This window comes from Amborella trichopoda, chromosome 9 (assembly GCF_054954075.1).
Source record: "Amborella trichopoda isolate Santa Cruz 75 chromosome 9, AtrichopodaSantaCruz75HAP2 v2.0, whole genome shotgun sequence".
Classification (NCBI taxonomy): Eukaryota; Viridiplantae; Streptophyta; class Magnoliopsida; order Amborellales; family Amborellaceae; genus Amborella; species Amborella trichopoda.
Genome location: NC_142344.1, coordinates 34,823,477 through 34,831,156, shown reverse-complemented (window position 1 = coordinate 34,831,156; position 7,680 = coordinate 34,823,477). Strand labels below are relative to the sequence as shown.

The window sequence follows — 7,680 nt, the reverse complement described above, 5'->3', positions numbered from 1 at the left end:
ACTGCTGGACAGAACTAATTGAAGTAATGATGTCCAGCAGTTGGTTTACTGGAAAACATTCTAGAATCTAGAATCGCAGGGGTACATTCCAGAGTCTTGTTCGGCTATACAAGATTTAGATAAAACTAATCGAAGTAGCATTGTCTGCACTTGATTTATCAGACGACATTATGGAAGTACAGGGGTGCATCCTAGAGGCTATGAAAGTGTCGGGCTTACCTAGTGCTCTGCTTGATTTGTAATTGTATAGGGTTATCTGGTAGACACATAAATGTTCGTCTCAATTAAGTGAACTTGATTATATGAAGGTTACGATTACGCTCTATCTGGTAGCCTCCCAAACAACATAAATGGTAACGTTCATGGGGTTTGCATTTCCGTGTCAATACCAGCTCACCTGTTACTCTGAGCCAAAGAGTACGCCACATATCATACAAGGTTGGTATCATCTCACAAACATGTCGTGGGCAGTGCATCAAGTTCATCTCTAGGTGCCATCTCTCTATTACTGCCTCTATAAGAGGGTGGTCAATATGTCGTGTCGTCTCCTCCATAGTAGCATACTCAACAAGAGGCCATAGCCACTTTTTTCGAATTAGATCTTGCTAGTCCCCACTAAGGGGCCAATGTCTAGTGTTGTTAAAACCCACATAAATGTTAATCTTAGGCTTCTCCTGCAATGAAAAAAAGAAATACAGTACACAACTACTGCATAACAACTACTTATCAATTGAACTTGCCCAAAAGCTTCTCAATATTATCACGAAATATAAGGGAGCAAAGCCTATATACCAAGCCATCAACAAAAATTCCTACGAAGTTTTAAAATATGCATAAACATTTATTTGCAATCCTATATTTTCAAATATGTTAGAGCTGTCATATAAACATGAACTTGATAGTCATAAAGACAATGTAGAGAGCAGATGCTTTCTAGGCCAATTTAAAACATTTATGGAGAAAACCATGTGAAGCTAAAGTGCCTAAAACGAAAACATCACGTTGTCCTATTTTCATATGAAATCAATAAAAATGAACATTAGGTTTAATTTGGGGAAAAATACGTGCAATGAGCATCAAGTTTAACTCCTGCCTATAAATTTACAGCAAAAGCTAAACAAAATAAATAAGTGCATGAAATATTATAAGCCCTGGAATGCACCCCTTCTCCAATTGTTAGCAATATAGTTATCTTGTAAAAGTAGACAAGATTTTTCAAATTCTCAAACTTCATCAATCTCAACAAGATGGTGAACCTTATAAAAGTCACTTCAAAAGAAAAAAATATTTTAGCTATTCCATAAGCACAATTCATAGAGGAATCCATCGTACTAAAAATAGGAGTTGAACAACCATGAAGGGTCCATGAGAAAAATGGGGCAAAAGTAGTAGAATAATTTTAACAAAGTAAAACAAGCACAAAAAATCCCAATCCACCATCCTTTCTTGTTCTACTTTAAATCTCAGCAAAAAAGCTTCGAATTTGTTCTAAAATACTCGTAATTCATCCAACTAGCAAAGACCTATCGAAATGTAGAAATATTTTATCATTTAAGTGGTTTTATTATCCAAATATTAGGTTTTTTAGCCCCAAAACGCGAATATGCCATTACTCGTATTTTTCCCCAAATTAATACACAACCATTATACATTTGCGAGAATTTCTTAATGATTGGACTAACTATCAAAGCCCTAGAGTCATTGATTCAGTGGGTGCAAAAATGATGGAAACCTCAAAAAAATAATAGAAAAGTCTCTGGATATTATACCTACCTGATTAGCACCCAATAGATGGCCAAATGCCTGCGAATGTGGAGCTTCAAATAGCTGCTCCATAGTGAGAGAGAGGGGATAGTGAGAGAGAGGGGATAGAGAGTGCGAGAAAGAGAAGAAAAGAAATAATGGAAAGAGTTTTGGGGCATTCCAGAGACTCATCAGGAAACATGAAAAACTAGCAGGTTAGTCTTACCTAATGTCTAGAATCAGCAATACTGGACAAATAAATGACAAAAAATCTATGTTTGTTGTCTGAAACACCGATCACCGTGGGGATGGTGGGAGTGGTCCTCGTAATTTATGGAAAAAAGATCATTAAATGGTAATAAACCCCCGAGAAATATTTTCGACCTTAGAGCCTCGTGGTTCTCATAGAGCTTATAAAGAATGGCTTCCAAATACCAATATAGTGCAAGAAAGGGGTTTTCATTAAGCCAATAGCCACCTTTCATGTAAGCCCAAAATTTTGGCCTGATGTTCCTCTCATCAAACTGCGCGAAACATCACTTTGGTATTGTCTGATAGCTCTCATCAAACTGCGCGAAACATCACTTTGGTATTGTCTATAGTATTGGACTACTACAAACTACTCTTTTTTTAAAAAAAAAAAAGTTTCGAGCAGTCTAATATTTCTGACATTGGATCGTAAGAGATCTAATTTTTGTACAATGAGCGGCCTAATGTGTAGAGCATCGGATTGTTAGGCCTACTGAAAACTTTATAGGCCATTATTTTCAGGTATTTTTCAACACTTGTATCCCCGAGGTGAATAAGGAGGAAGTCAATCGCGACCGAGGCCCGCAGGTACCAAGAAGCATGTGGATCATGTTAGAAACTGTATTTCTATATATTTGGGCCTTAGGACCCCATGGAAAATTATTTTAGAATACTGCAGAGAACTCTATTAAATTTCTTAATCAAGAATATACAAAACTTCGTATAAATATACGGCCAGTAACAGTTAAAAATAAATACTAATAGTTATGGATAAACACCAACTAATCTTATCAAGAGATATGTATCCATACAGATGATATGCATCAGTATGATACATATCCTAATCTTATCAAGAGGCATATTGATAGGTATCCATAATCAAGTATATCAATAAGTAACCATACAGATGATATGTATCAATATGATACATATCCTAATCTTATTACATACTGATATGTATCCATAATCAATTATATCACTACTAACACGAGATATCCATATCCTAATACTTCCCTTCAAACTTAAGATGCTTTGACACAAAGCAGCTGAAGTTTGAACAATATTAAGTTGCCAAACGAGCAGTGATCTTCAAATTTTTCAGATTGCTTGAACAACAAGCATAGAAAAGTGGCAGACCTTAGGAACCGAAGTAGACGGCCTGAGGAACATCTGAGATCGAGTAATGAAAACTCGATCAACAACAGAACAGACGGCCTCAGGATTCGAGTAACGAAAAACCCGATCAACAACAGAACAGACAGGCCTTTAGAACATCTGGTGGGAACAACAGGAGGCCTCAGGAACAAACGAGATTGAGTAATGAAATACTCGATCATCACACAGGATAGAGTAACGAAAAACTTCATCATCCAATAGAACTGAGTAATGGAAAACTCAATCATTAAACAAGATCAAGTAACAAAAAACTTAATCATCAACCAGGATCTAGAAATTCAATCATCAAACATGAGGCGCACTTGGAAGAGCCAACAACAAAAAAAATCAGCATTTGACTCCATGGATCACCAATAATCCATTCACGAGCAAGAACCATTTATGAAGTGGTGGAATTGCACTTGATCTCTAATAATAATTTCCCTATCAAAAGATCCTAGAGATAGCTTTCATGGCCAAATGACAATCTCCACATATGCGAGGGTTTTTTCCACAACATAAATCTTATCGCAATTGCTTGTAGCGATCAAACCAAAAGCTATGGCTAACTTCTCGCCGCAAATCCAAAGAAACTTATTGCTAAACAAAAAACACAAGATAACCCAACTGTAAAAAAAGGCTCTGGACCCAATCCAAAAACCAGAATTAGATCCTTGAACCGCAGTAAAAACTTCAATGTACTACCCAGTGATAAACCAGAAGAAGGAGGCCATAACCAAAGACAAGAGATATAGACCATCTCAGTAGTGATGGTTATCAAATAAGTAAAAGCCCAAGAATAAGCAGTCAATTTAAAAGCTGAATCAGTGGCCACACACCTATTTGCACCAACCAAGATAATAACAAGAGAAGTGAAAATGAGGTTTAATGGAAGTGGCTGCCTCCTAAAAGTGGTATCAGCAATGACAACAAGAAGGGGAGTGAGAGACCTGAACACAATTAAGGTATCAACATTCTCATGGCGTAAAAGGTTGGTGTTTATGAAAATTGTAAGGTAAAACACAGTAGCAGCATGCAAGAACTTCTTTGCAGTTTCAAAGGAGAACGGATCATGGTGAACGGATCATGGTGAAGAAACCATAACTTCCCCAAAACCCAAACACCCAAAGTGGAGGTGAGGTATTGCAATGCAGTTAATAGGCTAAGGAAATTGAATTCAGTAATGGCATACTATTTAATGACAACAAGTAAGCTAGAACATAGAGCATAACCTACAACCAAGCTACATGTGGCATATTATTGCTTTGATCCCTCAAATTTAGAGACAGCCATTGTTGGGGTCAGAGAAACCCTTCCTAAAACTGAACCAATATTGAATCAGGAGAGAATTCAGAGAAACTTGATGGTTTTTGGGAGATGGGTTTTAATTGATTGATGATTTTACTTAAAAATGGATCTGAAACTTGGGCTAAACTCAGGTGGACGAGATTGGTGCAGGTTCAATAAAGTTAGAGAAGGTCAAGGTTATATCCAAAGGAGAAACTGCTAAATCTAGGGCATCAGTATTGCGAATTGGAGAACCCACTATAAATCTAGAGAAGTTTTGGAGTGAGCAAACTTTGAGGATACCAAGGGTTTCTATCACGACCTCGCCCCCTGACCCCTACCATAACAGTCGGAGGGCAACAGAGTGCGGGATCGCGACCAGAGGTCGCGATCGTCACTCAGGTGGGAGTGGGTCCACGTGTTTAGAAATGCGGAATCAAAACAAACCACGAAAAAAATAAAAACTCATTCATCAAGCAACATAATACTGCACAAATTAAAACCATTATGTACATATAAAATCTCTAAGGGGTCTTTACAATTCTGTCCAAGGCACTACCGGCCTGACAATAACACGACAATATTACAACAAAACAACATTGTGGTACCGCCACTCAACACCTACTATCAAAAAGTTCCTTGATCAGTACCAAGCTTCAGCCGCCTACCACCACTATCCAGTTGCCCCCTAAAGAAGGGTTGGTTATCACTCTACACAGATGGAAAAATAAGAAGAATGAGCTAAAAGCCCAGTTAGTAGCTCACTACCCTTGCCTTCCCACCTACATGCATATAATAATAACATGGTCTATGGTTCATCAGAAATCATTTTGGCATCATAGAGCAGGATCGTACATATATATATATATATATATATATATATATCTCGTATATAAAGAGGGTGACATTCAGATATCAGAGTATCCATTGTTCTTGAGATGGTAGATATATCTATGCTTATTACAGTTAAAGTCAGATGTTCACACCGAATGCCTAATTCAGTCAAGCAAGACATATCTATTTACTCCCGAAGTAGAAGCCACATCGATCAGGCTAAGCCATCCTATAACTTGGAACTTCTACCTTCATTCAGGAAGGAGGAAAATGACAAATGGAGGTCCCATTTCGTAATGTCCTCACTCACGCTGGGGTTTTCGATAGGCTAAGGCCTTGCAAGACACGACCCTCTCCTTACACATTCAGGCGAGAGGGCATTACATTTTCAGTAGAGAACCTAATGCATAGTGCCCATAACAATTTGGGGGGGTGCGACCTATTCGTTCATTCACAGTTACTCCTCGACTCCACTCTTATCATAAGAGTCGAGGTACAGTATACCCAACTACCAATGGGGCACCCATTGCGTGGTGATCATATCACATATACCAGTTTTTAGTATAACAGAATAATAAATCCAACTACCAATAGAGGACCCATTGCATAGTGGTTAGGGCACACATAACATTTTCATATATAATGGAATCACAATATCCACTACTAATGGAGGATCCATTGCGTAGCGGTTATGACACATATAACAGAATCACAGTATCTACTACCAATGGAGGACCCATTGCGTAGTGGTTGTGTCATATATAACAGAATCGCATATGACATAATCATAGTATCCACTACCAATGGAGGACCCATTGCGTAATGGTCATGGCACATATAACAAAATCACATATAACAGAATCACAATATCCACTACCAATGGAGGACCCATTGCGTAGCGATTATGGCACATATAACAGTTTTAATATAACATAATCACATTATTAATCAGTGACACCGTCTCACAGTATCATATTTTCAGTATCATAGTATCATATTTTCAGTATTATAGTATTTCCTGCAATTCTAGACAGTAACGTCCAGTCATAAACATGGTCATAATATTTGATCCATTCGAAATTTAGAAATGGTTTGAACACCAATTTTACACAAGACATGCATATCTTCCAAATGGGGATGGTTTGAAAGAGTTTGAACCCCAGTTGGCCCTTCAAAAGTCCATTAAAAGGGAGGTGTCTCATCTGAAACCTGCTGTGCAGTTGGGATAGTGACATGTCCCACTTAGCACAGTTATAATTTTCAATACATAGGGCATTTTGAAGTATTTCCAAAACCAAAATTAGAGTAAAAACATTTATATTTCAATCAAGGTAGTTTGAGAACATTTGGACTCCATTTGGACATTCAAATGTTCGTGACAACCAAAGTAATGGTTTTGGATTTTATGATATTTGTCCACCGTGATATATATCTTTGCAAACGATTCAATAACTCTCAATCTAGGAGGCATTTCGAAATGTGTTCAACATGTGATTTCAAGCATACTCATAGATATTTCAAATGGCAGTGATTTAGAAGAAAACAGACTCCATGTGGTCAGTCAAAATTCGTGACAACAGAGACATTAGTTCTGAAATTTTACTAAATCTACCAACAGTGACCTACTTGTACTTATTGAAGCATAACTCTTCATGCATAAAGAATTTGAGCAAGATTCAAGCATGAACATTTTAGTAGACACATATATATTTCCAATGACAGTGATTTGAGGTTATTTGGACCTCATTTCATAGATAAAACATAGATTACAAAAACATAGAACCTTCTTGGAAATTACAGTGCAGTTGTAGCATTATTCAAAACGACAACCAATTAATCCCAAATTATGCTACACCATAACATAAAACCTTTCTTATTGGCCATTAGATACATATAAACACTTCATCACAGGTTTTTCATGAACGAAAAGAATATTTGATAATCATTTTGAGCATGCAAAGGCAAGCTGAAGTGCTGAAAATCATGGTATAACAGTGTACACATACATCAACTATTCATGAATTTACTCATGCTCATTCTTATACTTAATTCATGCTAAATCCATGCTTAAGGACCTACAAGATAGTTGACCCACTTACCTTGTGTGTGGAATGGAGTTCCCAAATTCCCTCCCACAACTCACTTCTCAAGCTCTTCAATTTGGGCTCCAACAAAGGTTAGAAAGGGGGCTGCAAATGCTAAGTGTTTTTGGCTTGTAAGAGTGAGAACATGGCGTGAGTGAAAGAGAAAGAGGCTTATGTACTCCAAAAGTTTGAGGTGGCAGCTTGGGGTTACCATGTGGCAGTTCAATGGCATGAAGATTGACAGGTGGCAGATGTGGCAGCATGCACAGGCAAGTGGCGTCCCTAGGCCATGCACAAGCTCGGCGACATCGCTCATGGAGGCACTCTT

General features: G+C 37.7%; 1 pseudogene across 1 annotated transcript; it reads right to left on the bottom strand.

The window, feature by feature from the left end:
* Nucleotides 1–272: 272 nt before the first annotated feature.
* On the bottom strand, nt 273–5,275 carry LOC110007478 (GDP-fucose transporter 1 pseudogene; annotated as a pseudogene). The gene is made up of 3 exons (XR_016040773.1): nt 1,970–5,275; nt 1,774–1,827; nt 273–674 (listed from the first exon to the last, which is right to left on the bottom strand). The product of XR_016040773.1 is annotated as a GDP-fucose transporter 1 pseudogene (transcript).
* Between the last annotated feature and the right edge of the window lie 2,405 nt (nt 5,276–7,680).